This window comes from Rattus norvegicus, chromosome 3, assembly GCF_021556685.1.
Source record: "Rattus norvegicus strain SHRSP/BbbUtx chromosome 3, alternate assembly SHRSP_T2T, whole genome shotgun sequence".
NCBI lineage: Eukaryota > Metazoa > Chordata > Mammalia > Rodentia > Muridae > Rattus > Rattus norvegicus.
Window position 1 is genome coordinate 150,504,899 of NC_141536.1, and position 23,400 is coordinate 150,528,298.

Below are 23,400 nucleotides of genomic sequence, written 5' to 3' on the forward strand. Positions count from 1 at the left end.
TCTGCTCCCTGAGAAGATGCTCATTCAAATAGACCCATCTGCAGTGTGCCCATTCTTCACATGCCACCCTGGATGATGGCCGCTCTCGCCATTCCCACGCAAATAATCTCTGCTGCAGAATTGGCCATTTATTTCACAAGGCCTTGTGTGGCTTGTAGGGTGTAGGGGCAGCTACAAGCTGAAGGAGGATGTCTCTGAGTCTAAATTACTTATAATCGAATAATTTTAATCATGTATCACTAAGCTCTCCTCTCAGAATACACACACACACACACACACACACACACACACACACACACACACACGCACCTGGCTTACCTCAGGTCTGCCTGGAAAAATGGCCTATCTAAACTATGCCCCAATAGACTTCAGGCCTCACTTTAAACCAAATTTGCCACATCCATGTTTGCTGAAGTCAGAGGTTGTCTGTGCCTCAAGAGTACATGATTTGGAACCTTGATCATCAGGGAAGGTATTTTGGAAAGAGGCAGGGAAATCCTAAGGTCACAGGGCCGTGTTTTTAGGAGGGTTCTCCTGAGAAGACTGTTTCAGACCACACACTTGACCCCCTTTCTGCTTCTTTGGCTTCTTGCCTTGTGATGTTCTCTCCGACTATGCTCCCTTTTCTAACGTCATCAACCTCAAGACCCTTGGCAGAATTGAACTGAGGCAAGCACCACACCCTTGAAACGCCAGAAATATGGTCTCAATAACCCAGCGTCAACCATCTTGTTTTAGTTGTAGGAAACAAATACACCATTTTCATGCCATCTACTCAACCTTAACTGACCTTTCTGTCATCAGCCGAGGGAGCAGTAGCGCCCTCAATGGCCTTCACAAGCCAGGCCTGCCCAGTCTCACCAACTTCCGTCCTTTCCCACAAGGCACGCTCAGAACCAGTGTGTGGGCGTGGCCACCTGATTGAATCACTCCTCCGAGTTAAGTCCCCTCCCATTTATTCCGAACAGTAAAAACCAGTCCTGGGAACGGAGGTCTGGGGCTCATCCTGTGCTCTGCTCTACCCGGTCTCCAACACACAGCCCTCCTTGCCCATCCACAGCCATCCCTTTCATTTTCACATTATGGTATTCCCGCAGCCGCAATTCCCTGTTTGCAAATTATCATCCTACCAGTAACAAAAGCATCGTCTACAAATTGCTTTATAGGCCATCAAGTATCAGCTTGTGTCAGGATGATCTGCGTGCTCATAAATTCCTTGTGAGAGATTCACAGACCACACACCAGCTTCTACATTTCACCCATGAAAGAGCCAAGGCTCGGTAAATTCCTCTGGGTTAGATTTTTTTTAACGGTGATGGAATTTAGATTGGAAGCCAAAGCTTACAATTTTCAGGCCCCAGCTCTTCTTCGCATATTGCGCTATTAAGTATTCTTTCATAAGAGCTAATTGTGGATACTTCAATCTGAAAGAGTGGATGGCTCCTTTTGATTTTCTTCCCTAGCTTAAGGCCTTGCATGGCAAACTGGCTCGATAAATCATTACAGAATTACTGAATAAATAAAGGTTCCTTTCCTGGTGGCAGTTTTCTCATCGGTGAATGAGCATCTGTAGGTGATGTGGTTTCCAAGAAACTTTCTGGAATTCTCTGTCTCTAGCTATAAATAGCCAGCCACCGTTCTGTGTTGGGCTATGTTCTGTGTCCAGCAGGATGCCGGTGTGGAGAATAGCAGACACACTGGCTGGGAAAGAAGTAACAATGACCAGAGAGTAAATTGAGGCCATTTATGAGAATAATAAACTAATAATAATTAAGCCACAAGTTGTTTGATGCTAGAATAGCAGAGGGCCTACGCCTTGTATCAAGGTCTGTTGTGATGTCATTCTCCTTCCATAGTCATCTATTCCATTTAGTCAATTAGCCCATTGTCGTGTGTGTGTGTGTGTGTGTGTGTGTGTGTGTGTGTGTGTGCGCGCGCGCACGCGCGCACATGTATGCATGTACATATATGCGTGTGTATACTATATGTACTCTAGTGGGTAACTCATCCCATTTCCTTCTCTACCTTTAAAGTTCATGTCCCTTTGTACACAATGGATGCATATTCTACTTTCTTTCAAAGTCAAATGTAACAGAGAAACTCTCCCTCAAAGTCCCTGATAATTTGAAAAGGGCAGAGAGAGAGAAAGGATAACAGATAACGCCTGTGTGCAGAGTCCTTGCAGTCTGGCTCAAGGTACCCCAAGACCAGTTCTCAGCACAAAGGTTTATTTGTCTCAGAGGGACAGAGGACAAAGAGCGGGGACAAATACAGGAGATAGAGGAAGAGGGTGAGGGGAAAGAGAACAAAAGAGAGGGGAAAATGGGCAGGGGGGGGCAGGGCATTTGTCCTGGAGTGGGCCACAAAGGACTGCCTCAGAAGTAGAGAGGAGATCACTGTGGCCCATAGGCAAATGGCAGTTTATAAAGGTAAAACAGGAAACTCTGGTAAGATGAGGTGTTTAATTTTAATTGAACATGTTAATTATGTGAGCCAAAGGGGATTTTTGATTTCTGGACTTCAATATTTTGATAGCTAAACCTTGGAGTCATCCTCAGGAGGACATATTAGCCAAATAAGGGAATGGACCTTGGGGATAGCTTTAGGAATGTAATTTAAAGGTTTGTAGCAAGGTAGAGAGCATGGGGGAGAAGAGCAAAGGTCTGGCTAGAGTCCCTCCTTGTGCATTATCAGTGCCTAAATGTCTCTTAGAAGATTTGTCTATTTGTAAGAATTACAATAATAATAATAACAACAACAATAATAATAATTAATAACAACAATAATAGTAATGGCAGTCAACATTACCAGGGGTGAGATATTAGTCAAAGGGTTTACCTATATTCTTGCACTTAATGCTAATGACAAAGTGTGGATGCTAGCTAATAATGCCTCCATTATACATACGGAGTGACCAAGGCACAGAGAAATGAAAAAATATGGCAAGTGACATAGTTAAATTAGGCACAGCCCACTTTGTGCAATGAATCTAAGATAATATAGTCCAGCCAATACATAAATTTCTTATCCGTCTTTTTAATCTCAAATAAAAATGAATCATAATATGATTTTTATTAAAAAAAGGAGTCCAATGCCAGCTTGGGCTACATAATCAAACCCTGTCTCAACAAACAAACAGAAACATTAATTTTTATTTTTAAAAAAAGGGAATAAACAAATGATGAAAAATTCAGGGAGAGATCAGTAGGACAGAGAAAATTAACAAGATACATCAGCAAGGTAGTGTAGTGGATTTGAGGAAGGGGAGGGAAAGAAGTAGCCTCAGGGCTTCATCAGCCATAAAGCAGTTGATGGTGTGTGGGGGAGGGGGATATTCCAAGTATGTTAAAGCATCACTGGGGGTGGGTAGCTTCCAAGCAAAGAAAGTATCATGCAAAACACACAGAAGATTTATCTTGGCGAGTCCTCATAACAGAAACAGCCAATGCAGCTAGAGCACAGCTAGAGCAAGGGTGTGAATGGATGCTCAGACACAGGGATGTTGCAGGGTCATGCTGAGCCCAGAAGGCCACTGAAGGAAGTTTGCATTTTATGCAAAATGCAACAGGAAGCTTGGAGGTACATGCAAGCAGGGCAGTGACATGATCTGATTTATGTTCTCAGAAACTCATTCTGGGAACAAAGCGGAGGGTAGGTTAGAGGGAAGAAGCATAGAATGTGTATATAGGGAACCAGAGATTGTGATAAATGTTAAATCTCAAGACTTCTCTTGGTCGATGGATAGGATGACATTTCTCGCTTATCTCCCTATACAAGTTGGCCAAGACACTGAGGCCTAGGGCATTAGAGCAAATAACATGTAACCATTCTCCACCTACCTACTAGACCCTTCCATCCAGAATATACAGTTACTAAGGCTGTAAGAACTTCAGATACAACAAATACCACGAATCTATGCCCTCCCCACCGTCCTAGTCTTATAGTAAGAACATATTTATAGGAACAAATCAGACACTAGGGGTTGGGCATAAAAATATACTGAAACATAAGGAAACTTATGAATACCCAAGTGTGTGTAAGCACTTAGGAGCTTACAAGAGAAATGATGTTCATGTTGATGATGGCATCAGGCGGACGTGGGCCTAATTGGGACTTCCTGCAGGAGCTGATGGCCAAGAGTCAACAATGTTCCGGTTAATATCATTCTCCCATTCTTCTTCCGCCTCTGCACTTCCTGGTCTTTTTAAACAAAGTCATATGTTAAGAGCCCACATTTTTAAAATATTTTGCCTTTTTCTTCCACCCTGTTAATACATAGGGTCTGTTTAATTCTGATACTCATCTGGCTTATTGATGTTGGGTGCGGGTTGGTAGAACCATATGGTTATTCTTGAGAGAAGAAATCTGGTTTATTTGAATCCTTTAAAGCCCATAAATACTGAATGATTCCAACTTTTAGTTCTTAAAATAGAGATAGTAGTATCCTAGGAACAGGGCATAGTTCTCTTTTATTTCTCCTAATCATATAGGGTCAACTCACATGAGCATTCCTGGGAGAAGAAGAAGAAGGCAGGAGACATCCCCCATCCCTTCCTTCCTTTCTCTTTAGAATCTGATTGGATGTGCCATTGGTACGTACTCTGCTGCCCTGCACCGATGTGAGTGGTTATGCCAATGGGAGAGGAGAATGTAAAATGATAGAGTCTATTGAAAGAGGTCCTCTCCTAAGTGGGGACGCTTGAGCCCCCAGTAATTGAATCCATTCTGATTGAGAAGTACTTCCATGATCCTAACAGCCAGCCACATTTCTGTTCTTCCATTATTTATGAACACTGAAGCTTTACAGATGCCCCAAAGAAATTTAAGTACCAAGGTCACTACAGAAAAATTAAAAATAAGATACACTAAGTAAGAAAACAAAACCCCAGCTTCCTTTCTGCCTGTACCCCTTCTGTGCTGCCTGTGTCACGCACCAAGACCACCCTCCCCTGTGCTTTCTCCTACTTCCTGTCTATAGAGTCTGCTCTGCTCATGACCCTCCTGCTGACTTGGAGAAAAGTCCAGGGTAAAAGATATTGTCTCTTTCTTAAAGCCACCAAGTCCATTGTCCCAGGTGACCCCTTCAAAGTCCAGCAGCTGCTCAAAATGAGTCTGTTAGAAGGACAGAAAGTAATACAATGGCAAGAAGGGAATAGAGTGAATGCCTGACCAAGTCTTCCTTCTCTCTCCAGATAACATTGAGTTGCCTAATTCTCCTAACTGCCATGGCTACATTGGCATGGCTAGTAGAATATGACAGGAGCCTCTCATCCATCCTGAAGTTTGCTGGGTGCTAAGAAGACTCATTCAGGCTCTGGGATGAAACCTAGTTCAGAGGGTTGCCATGGGGGAGTACAAACTATTGGCAGTGGGTTGTAGGCCTTAGGACTTATAGCTGGCTAAAAGGCAGCCAAAGCAAAGAGAGGTATTTAAAGATATTCTCTCTCTCTCTCTCTCTCTCTCTCTCTCTCTCTCTCTCTCTCTCTCTCTCTCTCTCTCCCTCTGTCTCTCTCTCTTTCTCTCTCTGTATCTATCTCTATATCTCTATCTTTCCATCTCTGTACCTCTCTTTCTTCCCCATCTCCCTATCTCTCCATCTCCATCTTCCTCTTCCTCTTCCTTTCACTCTCCCTCTCCCTCTCCATTTCTCTACATCACACAAATATAGGCATGCTAATGGGACATCAAGATCAAGGTGGAAACCACGTGCTATGAAAATGGAAAGATACCAGATACAAATCTGGATAGAGTCCCTTAGGAATTTAATTATAGATAGATTTCTATTTTAACTTAGTGTAAATTATAAATATATATTTAGAAATATATACTTAAATATAATTATATAAATAAATATATTTACATATTATAAATATATAAATATTCTCATGGAGTCCCTTCAGAATCTAATTATAAATGTAGTAGGCAGTAAAGTTAAAAGGAATAAAAAACAAAAATTAAAAGAATCCCATTATAACTGCCTTATAGTCAGTAAGGCTGGGCCGATTGGCTAAGACTAAACCTGATCACCATCTCTCTGGTCACACTGTACCTCAAACAAGGACTACTAATTCCCAGAACACAGCCTGTAGTAGCTCTTTGTCCATGCTTGGAGGCAGGACATGACCTTATGAAATTGACCTGCTAGGCCATTTTCTCATCAATTCCTGAATGAGAGAAGGTCTGGGTCTTCAGATCCTTCCAGGGTCCATGGACGTTAATTTACTCATTTCCCAGTCTCTACAGGAAGATAAAGGGCTGGATGAGTAGTTGTCATAGTTAAGCTAACACCTCATCTCCAACAATTGATCCCTAGCCTCAATTTTCACAAGTTTATCACTGTCTTATCTAAGTATGCTTCAGACCTGGGAGCAAGGAATGCTTCTGGAAAAGTGTGCAAACAATTGACTTCAATGGCTGAGCCTTTCAGAGACCAACCTGAAGACAAGCATTAAAACTGGTCTCCTTACCTGTGACAGAGTTGTTAGGGTGCCATTATGGAGTATTACATGAACACAAGAAAAGGAAGCCTATTCTGCCTTACACAGAAGCTCAGAACACCATAGATATGGATATGGATATGGTTATGGATGTGGATGTGGATGTGGATGTGGATGTGGATATGGACATGGACATGGACATGGACATGGACATGGACATGGACATGGACATGGACATGGACATGGACATGGACATGGATATGGATATGGTTATGGATGTGGATGTGGAGTGGATATGGATATGGATATAGATGTGGACATGGATATGGATATGGATATAGATGTGGACATGGATATGGATATGGATATAGATGTGGACATGGATATGGATATGGATATAGATGTGGATATGGATATGGATATAGATATGGACATGGATATGGATATGAATATAGACATGGATATGGATATGGATATGGATATAGATGTCGATATGGATATAGATATGTTATATAACCCAGGGATCTCCCTGGTTGAAGCTCTCTAATCAGCCTTGCAGAGAAGATGGGCTCTTGCTATTCATTATGTGATTTGTGGGTTGCATGCAATCATATCACCAAAAGAGGTTAATAGAAATGAAGAATATGTCGGGGTCCTCCCCATTTCCCTAGAACCATACCCCATATTTGATAGGAACCCCAGTCTTTCTTATGCCCATTGAAAATTGAGAAGTTCCTGATTAGTACACACTCTTGTACTAAGCACTGGTTGTACTTGAACCAGGGAGATCCCAGGGTTACATAACACATCTACATCCCAAGGAGTCTTCTTTGAACTCCAATTTTCCCTAACTCTTTGTAACTACCACTATTTTGCCTTTACTTTTCTGAGAGGCCGATTTCATCTGAACATCAATGCCATTGTTCTCTTGGGTCATGCAGTCTCACAAGGAGATGTGTACACCTATTTGTTCTTAACAGGGCTGGCACAATATGCCCATCCCTACAAAGCGGGATCCACCACAAAGGCAATCTGAGGCCAAGAGATTCAGAACTAAAAACAAAGTCTGCTACTTGCAGATTTAAGCAAACAATCATGAATTCAAACCGCATTTGTTGGGCGCGTGTTACGTGTCAGGCCCTTGGGGGAATGACAACTGTCAGTTGTTTAATGCCTTTTGTCTGATAAAATACATTTGCCCTCTGCTCTCATTGAATTGCACATGCAACAGAAAGGCAATGAGCTGATGAAACTGAAAACTCTACTTGTATAAGTAACAAAAATAAGACTCCAAACAGGTAAGCAAGTAGCTTAAGACTAAGAAATATGAGTTAGTATCCTACTAACTTGGCTTTTTCCTTTCTCCCCAAGTATGACAGAAGTGTCTGTCATACATACATGGGTGCTTCACAGTTGCACCTGTAGTCATTTCTGCCTTAACAGTGCCTACCATGGAGAAGCACTGTTCTCAGCTGCCACAGACATCCATCAGACAAAGCCATCCATTTGGAGTAAAAAGTAATCCCTGAACAGACCTACATTCACAAAAGAATCGTCTACGATAACTAAACTGGAAGCAACCCCGGGTGTCATCAGAGAGGTGAACAGAAAGCAAGAAGTGACCTTAATGTTTTCAGCTCATTTGGTTAGCTTAAAAGGGACAAGAATTCTGAAATACAGAGTAACACAGCTTAACCTTGAAGGCACTATGCTAAGCGAAACAAGCTAGTTTCAGAAAGAAAGGACTACACAGTTCCGATGACATGAGGTACCCAGAATAGTGAAAAAACATAGGAGAAACAGTGATTGGCAGAGGCTTGGAGGAAGTAAGTTTTGAGAACTGTTGTTGAGTGTACACTGTCTTGGTCTTTCAAGATGAAGAGAGTTGTGGAGATGGTTGTTGCCAGTGACTATACACCTCTATGCCATTAATCTGTACATAGATTAATAGCCAAGAAGGCATATATTGTGTTTGCATATTTTATTATAATAACAATAACCATAGGTAGTGGGTACAAAGCAGATATAAGGAACTTTTTATGTAAAGATTTGATGTTAGAAGAAGAGCTATGGCTGTGTCACCAATCATGCGACAGAGCTTAGGTACTTCTCTCTTGCCTTGACAAAACACCTCACAAAAGCTACTCTAAGACATGACTGATTGTCTGATTGAGAATGCCACCCATCATGGCAGAGAAGGCATGGTGGTCCTCGGGGCACTAGTTGTGGCAGGAGAAGCATGAGGCAGCTGGTCACATTATATGTACAGGCAGGAAGTAAAGCATGAGGGGTGGTGGAGTTCAATTGGCTTTCTCTCCCTCTTTCTATTCACTTGAAAGCCCCACCACCACCATGCGACCATGTCAACTGCACTCAGTGTGGGTCTTCCTGCCTCAGGTAAATATCTCTAACAACACATTCCCAGAAACATCCAGAGGTGGGTCTCCAGTCAAGTTAACAATAAAGACTGACCATCACAGGTTGACACAAATGCATTTTATATATTAAGGGTGGGGGGTGAGGAGCCTAAGATTCAGAACCTATTGGCAGAGCTCTGTAGATCAACACCTTGAAATCTTGAATATTTTTTACTACCCATCAATGATAACGCCGATTCTTAGTAGGCTAAAATATTTTCCACATACACAAAAATAAAGTTGGATAGACGGATGGGTGGATGGATGGACGGACGGATGGATGGATGGATGGATGGATGGATGGATGGATGGATAGATAGATGAATGAATGGACCAGGGTATACTTGGGCCATGAATGCCAGCAAACAAGAGTAGAGAACATCGGGAACTAACTGGTGCTAGAGAACAGATAGATTCCATAGAGCTTAGACTTCAGGGAAAGAGGTTCTGAATGGTCTGGAGTCAGAAAGGTTTATAGGTAGTTATCTGCCAGGAAAGTCTGAGAGTTCTTACTCTGTCCTTTGACCATCACCCTCAATACAATACAGCACCCTTCTGCACTTGTAGCCACAGTATGCCTGTGCATGTGTCACAGCTCACAAAATATCCCTCATGTCTCCAAATCTTTACAAAGAATCCACATGTTGGTTAGTTTCCTCGCTCTCCTCGTTTTACAGATGAGGAAAATGGAGACCCTAAACACAAATTTATTGCCCAAAGAAGTAAGCACAGATTTTGTTCCCATCAAGACCCAAGTTCCTTGCCCCATTCTCTGTATCTGGCACAAGACACCTCATATGACCCCACAGTGGCCACAGCTGGGCATGTCATGCATCAGGAACAGCCTCAGCCACTGCTTCAGTGCCCTTGTCTTATGACCACAGTGCGATGTCACCCTAATAAAGGCACTGTTGTTAGGAAGGATTAATTCATTAGTGGATGTGAGGCCTCTGGAAAGCCAGAGTATGATATAAATACCATGTTGTCAGCTTTGCCTCCCTGCTGCGGAATGAGAAGGACCATAGAAACTCCATTGTCCTTGGGTAATAGCTCTGGTTTGATTCAGGATACGAAGAAGGAGACCGACTGAGGATAAACAAGACTGAACTGTTCATATGGCTCAGAATGAGCAAGGCAGAAGAATACTGGGTGAGTCTTTCCAGAGGAGCTGTATACCTTTATTCCTGAACTTTCTATAGCACTCCTACCACTCACACCCATATATGTGTAGGTATATATCTGCCCATCCCCCACATGCCAGCTGCCTGTTAACTTGGCCCAGTCCTTATCCTAAATTATAGTGTCCATTCAGACGAGAGGGAAGCCAATCCCACTCTAGCAGGGTATGCCAGTTTGAAATACACTTCTCTCCTGGAAAGAATTTGCTATGACACATTCACACCCTGCAGACTACCTCTATGATGACCAAGGACCCAAATAGCAAACAGCAGGGGCCAATCTAGACAATTCTGTATCTCTAGTGCTATACAGATGTACATTTGACTCTTACAGTGAAATACCATGTCCCCAGGGCTTTAAATAGTACACAATTATTTTTCTAATCTTTTTAGAGGCCAGAAGTTTAAGAGCAAGGTGTCAGCAGGGTAAGGCTGATTGACCTTCTTGGCTTGCAGACACACAGCTTTCTTGTTATGTAGACTCATGGCATGTCCTTGGTGTGTACAGGAGAGAGATGGGTGGGACACCTGGCTCTGAGGTCTTTTCATGTTTAGAAAGATGCTAATCCCATCACAGAGGTCCCACTCTCGTGATCTCTTTTAATTCTATCTCTCCCTAAAGGTCCAACCCCATGGAAATTGAGGATAGGGGATACAAACATTTAATGCATAACAATTCTAAAAGCAACACATAGGAGATCACTAGTTCAGGTCAGCAGGAGGGTTTGTCATGGATTTTTTTTTTCTGCTTTATAGTGCCTGGGATGTCAACTGGAAAGACTGGGGTGGCCAGAGTGACTGGGATTTCTAATCAAAGCTGGGGCAGCTAGGACTAGTGGAATACATTTCTGATAAGTCTTTTCCTTCATGTGTCTTGTACTTGGGTTAGCATGGCTGAAGGTCAGCTGGGCTGAGACTGTCACTTAGAGCACAGACATGTGATGTCTACATTTCTCTGCCTAGAGAGTAATTCTGAAAAAGATCACCATGGGAACAAAGGGTCTTAGGAGAAAACCTTTTGGAAATATCATTCTGACTTTTCTCCATAGGGAGGAACAGTCACAGCCTGCCCAACTCAGTGGAAGGGGGCAAAGACTCTTTCACAGTGGGATAAGTTGTGGTAGTTGGGGTGGGGGAGGGGATGGCGGCCAATGATTTCAACTTTCTATTGAGAGAGATTTCAGGATTTCCAAACTGGGTCTACAGTTTGCATCTTTTGTATTCCTCAAATGCACATGGCTTAAAGGCCTAATCTTCAGGGTGGGACCTCTGTAAGTTGTTCTGATCTTTAAAAGATGGACTCTAGGGGAGGTCTTTAGATCACTAAGACATGCTTATTAAGGGGACTGTGGAATCCATCACTTTCAATGTGTTTAAAGCATAGATCCAGCATCCATCGGCAACCTAAGGCCTTGTCTTTATGCGTTAGACCAAGACAAGCTTCTTGATATACCCATGGCTGTTTAATGCCTCAACCATTACTCAGAAACAAGTCTGCTGATTCCGAACTCTATGCTTACCCCTTACTCTCTCCTTGCTGGCTGCTGTAGTAGCTGTGGCTTCCAGTTTCCTTCTACCAAGGTAACAAATCCATCTCCCTGGTAACCAACCATGAAGCTCAATCTTTCATCTTTGTTATTCCAGGGAGGAGGAGGAAGTCACAAGGGTGACTGGGAGGACATTTAATGCTCTGGAAGGCTTTGGGCTGGCAGATAAAGGTGAATGGGTCAGCCAGCCCCTAATCCCCCAAACCTTCAGGATGGGTCTGTGATGGGCAATTGGATAAACACATTTGGAGCAGGACATGGGTGCAGTCAAGTGTGTGCACATTTTTAAATATACATTTCACATCCATATGCAGATACCACTGACATGTGACAAAAACTCAGTGGCCTCCAGGAGCTGTTCTCCAAAGAGGCACTTATTCCATTTGACTCCAGGCAGCCAAGCCTCAACAGATGCCAGAATTCAGACAGGCAGTGGGAAGCAGGCTTCAATTACTACAAGAAAATCTGCGTTAGACAGCACAAAGGACTTCTTTTCCACCGCTCTTTTTTTCCTTCCAGCAAATTCCTTTGCAATATGGTATGTAGACTCAACATAGACACTCAGATGTATAAGAATGATTTCTCAAGACATGGGGAAGGGGTTGAATCGATGGAATCTGGGCTGTTAGCTCACACCCCGAAGGTTTTGGAGCACAATTATCTGACTAAGAATGTCATCATGGTAAGTACTTTGGGTTTAAATGAAGGCTGGGTGTCTGCTTTTGGAAAGCAGACAACATTTTAAGGAGCAGAATATAAAGACTTGAACTTGGAAAGCTGGGAGCTGAGGGCTTGTCAACCTTTTCCATAGGCATCTGCGAGATGGGAAGAAACTCAAGTCTATATAAATATGTTCCCCGCTGTGTGCCAGACACTCTCTGTCTCCTTTCCTTGGGTTGGGAGGAATAGTGTCTTTACTGAGACATAATACACATGTCATATAATTCAACCTTTGGAATTCTATCCAATGCATTTTAGTACATTCATAGAGCTATGGGATCATTAGAGATTTGTAGCCTTTCTATGAATCCAATAAGTCACCCTCTACTGGTTCATGCTATAACACGCACCAACTTCACAGGCTTGAAGAGGTAGACTGACTCTAAGGCTGCCATACCCCTAACACCCCATTGCTAAATGAATGTAAAGATATCCTGTAAAGTCTTTCTCGTCTTCTATAAACAGCCCAACCTTCAGGCCAGTTTGCTCTCTCTAGCCTTCTCTGCATGGTTCTCTTTGTGTTGTACATAAGGGCCACAGCTGCCATCTACAATGGAAGCCACTCTACATTCTAGGCAAACTCTTCTCTGAGCCCCAACACTGAACCAAACTGCCTCCTCACAGAGCTGTGCATCCCTTGGCTAAGGGTAGTAGAAACTGTAGCTAGAAGAAAAGAAAAACAAAAACCGATCTTTCTCTCAACCACTAACCTTTCCATTGTATTTATATCTAGACATAGCCCTACCGGACTGCAGGCGGATCATTCTTTACTTCCTCTATGTTCTGGAGGACACAAGACTCTTGCTCGGCCCATCAGTAGCTTCGCAGACCCCTTTCCCTACCAGATTCAGGAAATTTCTCTCTGTAGTTCATAGTTTCAGGAATCACAATGAGAAAAAGCCCAAATGGCCTGGTATATCCAGATACATCCCCCTTGATCTTGATCATGGGTTGGTTTTCAAAGCCTCCTGGGGCCTGTGACCTCCCTTTTCCCACTTGTCTCTTAGCGCTCCTCCTCAGCCCCACCACCCGGGAAGATAAATGACGCCAGGAGCCATCAGGTATGTTGTATTTATATGATGCACATCGTTCCTTATTCTCCCTCTATTGTTCTTTGATGTATGACAAAACTCCCAATTTGTCAAACGCTTAACAGCAGTCAGGATAATCTATTCTCCACACATTCACAGAGCTTTTCATTTTGCACAACTGTCACTGAGAACAGCTTATGAATTTTCTATCTTGAGAGGACGGGGGGGGGGGGCAGCAGAAGCACTCGAGTGCACCCCCTTCTGCTGTGAGTCACACAGCCCTAGCTCTTCAGGGAGGAAACAGCACAGCATCTGAGTACATCTGAGCACCACCTCCTCATATTGCACCTCCTTCTAATTGCACTGAGCACTTAGGTCCATTTTTCATGACGCCATTTCCAAAGGCTATTCTGCCTGTGTGAACTCCCTGCACAGGTTACTCAACTAAAGATCAGGCAATGACCTCCTCCAAAAATCTTGCATTTAATGCACAAAAAAGGCAGTTAGAGAGACTGGAGCAACCAACGGCCCCCTACACCTAGATGCCAGTGCCATTGCCAGAGTATAAACCCAGAAGCCTTGGGCTTATTCTTTCCTTCTTTTTATTAACATATTGAAAAATGTACATTGAATAAATTTAAATAGCAAGGACCTGGAAATCAACCTACATTTTCCAAGAAAGGAGATCAATTCAATAAATCATGGTAACCACATGGCAGACCACTGAAAGAGTATCTCCATAGCATGGGATTGTGGTCCGGATGTGGGAACTAAAGCAAGTTTGAAAACTGTATTTACAGTATGATTCCAAATTAGTAAATGTATGCATATATATGTATGAGCAGAGAAGAAGGCACCAGATGGATGCACACCCTAAATGTTAAAACTCAAGAGATTATCTGCTTTTAAAAAGATATTTGCTTAAATGTATCTTCCAAATTTTCTTCAATGAAGAAAGTAAGTTATTCTTTATATTAGAACTATTTTAAAGAAATCGATTGTCTACCAATGCTATCTAGTCACACCCTGCTTTGGGAACTTTAAAGGCACAGAAAGATCTATACAGTAAACAGAATTTACAACCCAGTGGCTGTCAGACAGAGTCCTTTTTCATTCACACTGGGCGACACTACACTGAACAGCAGCTGTCCATATGATTTTAATCACAGTAACTTTTGAAACCACAACCCGCTTTTCCCCTTATTTTATTCCATTAAAAAGCTGCCTCTCGAAGCTAATGAGCAAATTCTCCATGTGCTGGAACGCAGGAAATGCTGAATCATAGGGGTGAATAGCCCATTAAATCCATCCTAGTTATGCAGGCCTTTGAAGAGGCATGCGGGCCTCAGATCATTTGAAAGTCCCTCTGAGGATATCTAAGGTCCGTGGTTATCATATGTAAATGAAAGTGAAGACCTACAAAGAACCAATGATTTGCAAATACCTTGGCTCTGATCTAAGCTGCAGTTCTAATCTGGGGTGTAACATCCTGATCTTTGTAGCAAGGACCCAGAGGCTAGGATTAACCTTTGCTGGGAAATCATGGGTGGGTAGGGTAGAGACTTTCCCCAGGAATCTGTGATCCTATAGTCTAATTACAATTACCACTGTGGGAGCTGCTGAAAATTTCGGTACTGCAACCCGTTCTCCCCCCAACCCCCCCTTAGTCTTTTGTCTCTCTTTCTTTACATGCCTTGTATCTTGGGGCTATCTCAAGAATACTATATCCTCAAAATGTTTTTGTAAGTCCTTCCTTTGGAAAGGAAAAGAAAACCAAATCAAATGTCCCAACCCCTCTTTATCAGAATCTCAGAGCTTCCTTAATAAAGTACCACCAGCTGAGAGGCTTAAGCCTCTGAAATTGTAATAGGTTCACAGTTTGGGATGCCAGAAGTCTGATGTCAAAGCATCAGCAGGTTTGATTCTCCTTCCCTCTTTTGTTGCCTCCTCTGATGGCTTGGAAACCACTTTCTTTCATCATCTCTTGGCTTAAGACAACATCACCCAATGTCTATATGCATCTTCCGCTGGTGTCTCCCAGTGTGTATGTCTGTAAATCTAAATTGCTCTTTTCCATAAAGACACTAGTAGCACTGGATTACGGTCCAACCTGGTGTGTTCTTCATAACTTAATTGCATCCATAATGACCCTATTTACAAATAAGGTCACTTCTGTAATTCAAGAATTAGGACTCTACAGATAAAGGGGCCAATTCAATTGGTAATATCTTGCTGGAACCCAGGCACCCACTCCCTTTGAATCTATGCCAACTAGACCATTGAATCCTGCTAGAAAAGACAGCTCAGAGTGACACTAAAGGGTTCCAAGGTCAAAAGAGTTAGTCCTTCCCCATCTTTTGGGTGCATCCTTTTTCCTGATCTCTGGGCTGCCTTTCAGACTTTGTCATTGCCTTGAATTTTTCTCTTTCCCCTACACAAGAGATGATCCTATATCCTTCTTCACAGACCCCAGAGGAATGTTCTGACTTTCCCCTCCAGAAAATCTGAACCTCCATTTATACCCATTTCTGTCTGAGCTACCATTAAACAGGGCTGTTATTTCCCCGGGTTCTGAACCCTAACCCTCCAGCCTCATCTAGGTCCTCATCCATATCCATTACTTCTATTACTTAAATTAAGTGAGACTCTGTTAGAACCAGCACCTAGCACAGGGCTTGGTACAGCGCTCCTCTGTTGTTCTGCCTAGGTGATTTTGTTTTGTGATTTTCACTCTGCCTTGAGTCTAGTCCTGAGTTAAGCCTGGCAGGGTATGATCCCATTTAGTGAGTGCAAGGGTAAGGTTGGCTCTAGAATCTGGGAAGATCAGGGAATCCTGCTGGGACGTTAGTAGTTGACCATTCTCAAGCTAGGGGTCTAGAAACATGCCTATAAATTGTACCAAGCCCTGTGCTAGGTGCTGGTTCTAACAGAGTCTCACTTAATTTAATCTCCCAGTCTTTAATAGAGTCCCATTCTTTGAAATCTGCACAGGGGCCAGAAGAAAACAAGGCATTATTTATAATAATTGGTTTGCCATTATCCATTCACTTGGCACAGCCTGCAACGAGATGATGGGCCTTTATGCTATTCACAACCTATAAAAAGTCGTGCTGTTGTGATTCAACATATAGTGAGCTCCATTTTAAGAGGACAATAGTAACACTCAGCTATTATTCATCCCAGAGCCTTACGTGGCAGAGAATTCCTTTATCAGGAACGTAAGGTTAAAACCACATTGGTTATTAATATTGCAAGTAGCCCATTGCATTTACTGTGTAGCTCAGACAGCTGAAAAAAAAAGCTATTTTTTTAAAGACATATCAAGTAAAAGACAGGTCCAAACAGCATGTTGGGAGAATTGAGCCAACACACAGAAGGTTGCAGGATGCCCTAAGTTGACATGAGGCTGGTGTTTGAAGTATTCATTTCCTTTGTCCAACTTAGCTCTGAGTGTTATGAAAAACAGCAGGCAAAGGAGAAATGCAAAGCATTGTCAGTTAAGAAATTGACAATTGAGGGCTAGGATGCCATGAAGTACAACAGCTTGAAGTAGGACCTGATTAACAATCATTAGTGAGAGAACATCACCCATTTGGTATTGAGTGACCCACCGCACCCTGCGAAGTGTTGGAGACAGTCTACAGAGAGAACATGCGAGAAACAAGGCAAATGTTAGGAAGAGTGAAGAATCAGGACTAGTCTCGAATGGCTTATGAAGATGATACCTGCTAGCCCCAGACTTCCTAGGGGAGCCATAGTAAAGGCTCTGATTCAACTGGGACCTTCCTGGCAGCTTATGGAGACATTTTCTCAATTGGCAGTCCCTCCTGTCAGATGACTGGAGCTTGTGTCAAGTTGATATAAAACTTGCTGGTACACCTACACTCAGACTCACGCACATATAACACACACACACACATATAACAAACACACACACATACACACACATATAACAAACACACACACACACACACACACACACACACACACACACACACACTGAATGTTGACAGAATAGCTCCATAGATAATGACAAAATAGGAGGTCCATTAGAGTGTGTCATGGTTAAAAAGATCAGGAATTGTGTTAGAGTGCTTTAGGTCGAGCAGCTGAAAGTCCTAACTATGAAGCTCAGCTTACTTCACTGCTCCAAAGCCCTAGAAAAAATTCTTAACTGAATTCATTAAAGATATTCTGTCTCCATTGTCCTTGTCACTCTCCATCTCTGAGGCTGATCCTTCTGAGTTTCCTAGCCATTGCCTGGACCTTTCACTCCCAAGGTCCTGTGAGATTAAAGTGAGAAACAAGAAGGTCAGCCAGAGACTCATAGAGAATCCTCTATTCAGTATTCTCATTATTATGGAGAGAATGAGTCTTGGGGAGTAGTCAGAGAGTCAAGTGGGGCTATGTTTTGAGCAGGAAATATCCCTTAGCAGACTTATAGTCAAATGTTTGGTAGCACAATTTTTAAAAGATTCTGGGAAGCAGGTACCAAGGGCATGACCTTTGAAGGTTATGCCTGGTCCCTAGCCCTTCCCTTGCTCTGCTTGCTGTCGGCCAAGAGGTGAGCATTCTCCTTTCTCCCACACTCCCATTACTAGAATGTTCTGTCCAATCACATGGGGCAAAGTAAACAAGGTTGTAAACCCTTTGAAACCATCAGTCAAAATAAATTTGTTTTTCCTTCAAGAGGTATCGAGTATATTGTCACAGTGATGAGAAAACTAAAACTGGTAGAATTTTCTCTTTGTATGCATCAGGGCAAAGACTTGGTTTCCTACAGAGCCCATGACATTAGATACATAGCCAACTTGGTGGTTCTGACTTGACTCAGAGCTGTCTGTCACCTCTTCAATCCTCAGTCTAGCAACAAAGGTGAAAACAAATCTTGACTAAGATCTCACCTCTCTGCTTACAGAAAATAGGCTGTAATGAGGACTCATCGGCTGGTACCACACGTACACATTACATTCGCTTGAATAACACTTACATATGATTGTGAAGCCTCCCCACCCACAGCCAATCTCATTTCTTACAGGAAATAATCAAAACCTCTGCATATTTTCACCTAATTCAACCTAAATGATGAACACACTATTCAAGCCAGACCCTGGGTGACCAGGCATACCAATGAGATTCTGGAAGAGGAAACTTCAATTTTCCATACAATTTCACTTTTCTTCTTGTTCAAATTCTTAAAAAGCTTTGGATGTATTTTATCCTACTGTTAAATCATATGTTTATCATGAAAAGTAGCATTTGTGTGGTAGTTTGAATAAGCCACATATATCTGAGCCAATAATTAGGCAGTAGGATAGGCAAAAGATTTTTATACCCATATTTGGATATATATATATATATATATATATATATATCTTTAAAAACCCCATTAGTCTACTTTTCAATGTTTCAGAAAAACTTTTATTCTGTTTTGTCTTTTCAAAAATTTAATGATTTCACTAATAAGTTGCCATAGTCAGTTTTAGATATGAAAAATAAAGCTAGAAACAGCACTATGAACCTCTGTTTTTCTTTCCCAAGAATGCTTAATAAGCAGTAAGGATACTTTCTAAGTTGTTCAAAGACTGTGACGTCTGTCTTTGTTTAGGCATTTGTCCCAGAGGAGGTCCCTTCATGCAGAAGTCAGGTCAACCATTTGTAGAAACAAACATTAAGACCCAAAGAACCTGAGAAGTGTCACAGTCCTCTAATCATCTGTATGGGTGTCGTAAGACAGCTGGGGCAAAAGAGGAAGGGGAGGTGGATACAACAGGGTCAAGGCAACGTGGAGGCCACTTCTTGGGTATAAATGATCCTCGTCAATTAACGGAGGCCAGTTATGAGGAAGCAAAGGACTAAGTGAAGCACAGTTCCTCTGTTACATGTGACAAATCTTAAGTCACTTGATTATATTCCCTTATCCCGTTAGTTAGGGATATCCCTGTTCTAGAAATTGGAAATTTGTTATCCAATATATTTTTGTGATGATTATTCCCATCTTCTTTTTCTTTGATTCTCCCTGCCTTGCTCTATTATCTCATTCACACATCTATACATCCATCTATCAAATGACATATAGAGCATCCATTCAGACCAGGTATGGTACTAAGTATCACACACACACACACACACACACACACACACACACACACACACAGAGAGAGAGAGAGAGAGAGAGAGAGAGAGAGAGAGAGAGAATCTCAATTAAATTCCAATGTCTTGAAAGTAAAAATTTAATATTCATTATTAGAATCATGAAAAGTTTCATGATATTACAGATCGCAGATTATGATGCAGAGACTGAAGTTAGCATGTATTAGGGAATCAAGTTTGGCTAGAACATAACTATGGTTATTTGTTTACTTCTATAACCTCAACAGTCATTATGACAGACACCATGTGACACCCCAAACACACACAAAAAATGTGTACTTGATGCAACTTTACTTACTCAACTTGGCATGTGATATATCATTAATATTTCAAGTCTAGACACATTTGCCTCACCAAAAAATGTTATTCTTCAGTGTCTTCTTGCACTGTAGAAATATTTGAGCTTGGTCTTCATGATCTGTTGACTCCTAGGCAAGTTGGCCAAGTTTGGCTTATGCTTGAGATGAAGAACTGACCCATATAATTTCATAAGTTACCGCCTACTATCAAGACGCTTCCTCATTACTAAGAAAAGCCAGTGAGGACATTTTTTTTCTTGAGAGATAATTATAGAGATGAGTATTGATATATGTTTTGACTTTGCTGCAAAAGTAGTTCTGTCTTCTTTAGTTTAAGTAATTACATTTGTTTCTAAATAGAGAAAATGGAACTGTAGTTGTCAAAGAATGCACAGAGGAGTCGACTATGCTGATGGTGTGCTAAGAAGAAGACAAGTTAAAGAAACTGTGTCATGAGAGATACCACAAAAGAGCTGGCAGCACCTCAGCAAACGTGGGAGGGGAATGTGACCAAATGGGAATGAGAATTTCCACACCATGGGATCTATCTTTCAACCTCTCCATCACCAGGATACCTTAAACCATTGCTCATTGTAAAGTACTTTCTATGGGTACCTGGTGTGAGGGATCTCTTCTCAGTGACCTTCTAGCACTTACAGAACCCAATGTTCCTTGGTATTTTGAAGACCCTGAACAAAGAGAGTAGCTTTTGAAACCAACAGTGACTTAAGATTGACTAAAGAAGAGAATACAAAGCTGACCTGTAGTGAACAGGTCCAACTCCAGGCCAAGGATCAAAGAACAGAGGAACCAGGCATGACTCCAAACAGCCCTGAGAAGCAGTTACACAACTGGAAAAACAAAACAACAAAACAAAACAGATGTTCTTGGCAATGGGCTCCACAGTTCATCGAGAGTCCCCCTATGATAGGTAACTGGAAGAAGTCCTGTATCCCACACTGACGGCTTCCAAAGACATCCACGTTCTAACCACCAGAACATGTGACAATATCACTGTACTGTAGAAGAGGTACTCTACTGCTGTGATCAAAGATCTCAAAAAAGAGTCCTTACCCATGATTACCAGGTGACTCAAATAATCACAATTGTCTTTATAACTGAAAGGGGCTAGAGTCAGAGAAAGATTTGACGGTTATCTTCCAGAAGTTCAGGTAAGCTCTAGCAGCTAGGAGAAGAAAGAAGATGGATTTACCCCAAAAGCTTCTGGAAGTCAATACAATGAGATGTATTTTTTGACCTCTGACCTCTAGAAAGTGAGAAGATAATGTGTAACTATCATATATTTACTTTTTAAAAGTACAATATTTGTGTTAATTTGTTACAGAAGTTTTAATAAACTAATATAAAAATTACATTTAAGGGTGAGCAAGGGAAAAGAGCCACCTATTTTCTCACCACCCTGTAAGGAGGCCAGAATTATGCCTGACATCAGATCTTTCCCAGGTCCATAGATGGCAATAATCCATTGCTACTTTTCAAATCTGGTGTGATGTGATTCATAGTGTAAACAGAATATTAAAATCCCTTTGTTTTCAACACTTTATGTATTTAATATACTTTAACTTAAAATCCCATGGTATGTATCTACAAACTTTTATATAAATGTGTGGGCACAAAATAAGGTGCTGAAGTATGTGCTGGGCAGGTATCCAGAAACAAGAACTATTAGAGACTGGAAGCATTAGTCTAATATAATTCACAATGTCCTTGACAGCAGGATATATGTAGGTACTACTAAAAATACTGGCTATGAATTAGAATCAGTAACTTTAGAAACGGGAGCCACCATTCACAGAGTTTGACGTCACAGATACTCTCTATGTGACTGATGTTTCTGTCCCTTTGGTAGGAAGACAATTGACAGGACTTCACTCTTGTGGTCTTCTTATCTTAGTCATGGTAGAAAGATGAGGCTCACTGAAGCAACAATTGCAGAGGGTCCAGAGGGAAGAATGCACAACTAAAACAATTGTGTCATAATCAATCCATCAGCCAGATGCCCATTATTATTTTTTTTTTACGAGATCTGTACTGGCTGCTTTTGTGTGTCAACTTGACACAGCTGAAGTTATCACAGAGAAAGGAGCCTCAGTTGAGCAAATGCCTTTATGAGTCCCAGCTATAAGGTGTTTTCTCAACTAGTGATCTACAGGGGAAGACCCAGTCCCTTGTGGGTGGTGCCGTCCCTGGCCTGGTAGTCTTGGGTTCTATAAGAAAGCAAGCTGAGCAAGTCAGGGGAGGCAAGCCAATAAGTAACATCCCTCGATGGCCTCTGCATCAGCTCCTGCTTCCTGACCTGTGTGAGTTCCAGTCCTGACTTCCTTTAGTGATGAACAGCAACATAGATGTAAGCTGAATAAACCCTTTCCTCCCCAACTTGCTTCTTGGTCATGATGTTTGTGCAGGAATAGTAACCCTGACTAGGACAAGATCTTTGATGGTTTCTTGAGGAATTAATATTTGTAACCTGAGGTAACATAAAGAAAATTTTAACCTTCTTGTACAGAAAGTCTAAATCCAACATGAAGCCTAATGTTGGGGAAATAGGTTTAATGGATTTTTTTTTCTACCACCATTGGTGGTGAATACACTGAGACTATTTAAGCAAAAGCATTTTTTTTCCAACTTAACTTTTAACAGTCCATAATTCAATAGTGATCCTGGCAAACAGACCAAAATAACATAATTCAGAAGAAACAAAATGACCAACAAGTGAAAATACTGCTTCACACATTGTCACCGGGCCGGTCCCCTGAGAAGCAGACTTGGAGTTCAGTGAGAAAGGCATTCATCACATGGTTGCCTTGATGTTAATAACTATGGAGAGTAGAAGGGTTTAGCAGCAGTGAAGCAGAATGTGGCTTGGTGGAGACTCAAGAACAGCCTCAGTCTGCCTCCTAGAGCTAGAGTGGCCCAGCAAACGTCCTGTGGTAAGGCCAAGATGTCAGGATTCATTCATACCCATGCTTCAGTGGGTCATGACCCTGGCTAACCTAAGAAGCAATGTGACTTTGGTTGAGGGAGCTCTCAGAGATTGGCATTCTTCTTGCAGAGGACCCTCACATAAAAGGCTCAACTCAGTAAAGTTTAAGGGAGAAAATGCTGTTTGACAAAGGAAAACTGACCTACTTTGGGGATGAGATCTTCAAGAAGCCCGTGAAGTTTCCAGTCTGACCCTTGGGATACCTGAGGCCTTGGGACATGTTCAGCAATTGATGCTTAACAAATGTGATGCCCGTTTTTGTCCTTCTGCCCCCCTGGGCTATGCTCTATCATTTTGACCTCTGGGGAGGACTGCTGGCTCCTCAACCAAACAGTTAGTCAAATGTTAAGCCTATAGTACTCACTGCCAATTAGAAACCATGAAGCCCAAGGCTCAGGAGAGGCCCAGCTTGGCGACTTCCTATGCATTGCTACATGTTATAGCTGAGAGCACATATTGCTAGTACAAGGCAGCTGAGGGAGAAACTGAAATCCCATGCTTGGTTCTTCCTGTGTTCGATCATGTACACTCATTCAAATCAGCCCTGTGCTGATCTCAACTCGTGCTCTTTTACTGTGTTAAGCTGTGACCATCGGTATAAATGCTTTCCTGAG

At 42.0% G+C, this 23,400-nt stretch overlaps 1 protein-coding gene and 1 long non-coding RNA gene across 17 annotated transcripts in view; one reads left to right on the forward strand and one right to left on the reverse strand.

Moving 5' to 3' along the window:
* Ptprt (protein tyrosine phosphatase, receptor type, T) overlaps positions 1 to 23,400 on the reverse strand; it is a 1,095,890-nt gene that overhangs the window by 521,756 nt on the left and 550,734 nt on the right.
* Positions 9,856 to 22,176, forward strand: LOC147995795 (uncharacterized). The gene is made up of 2 exons (XR_015683955.1): positions 9,856 to 10,003; positions 20,143 to 22,176. It is a non-coding gene; the product is annotated as an uncharacterized LOC147995795 (long non-coding RNA).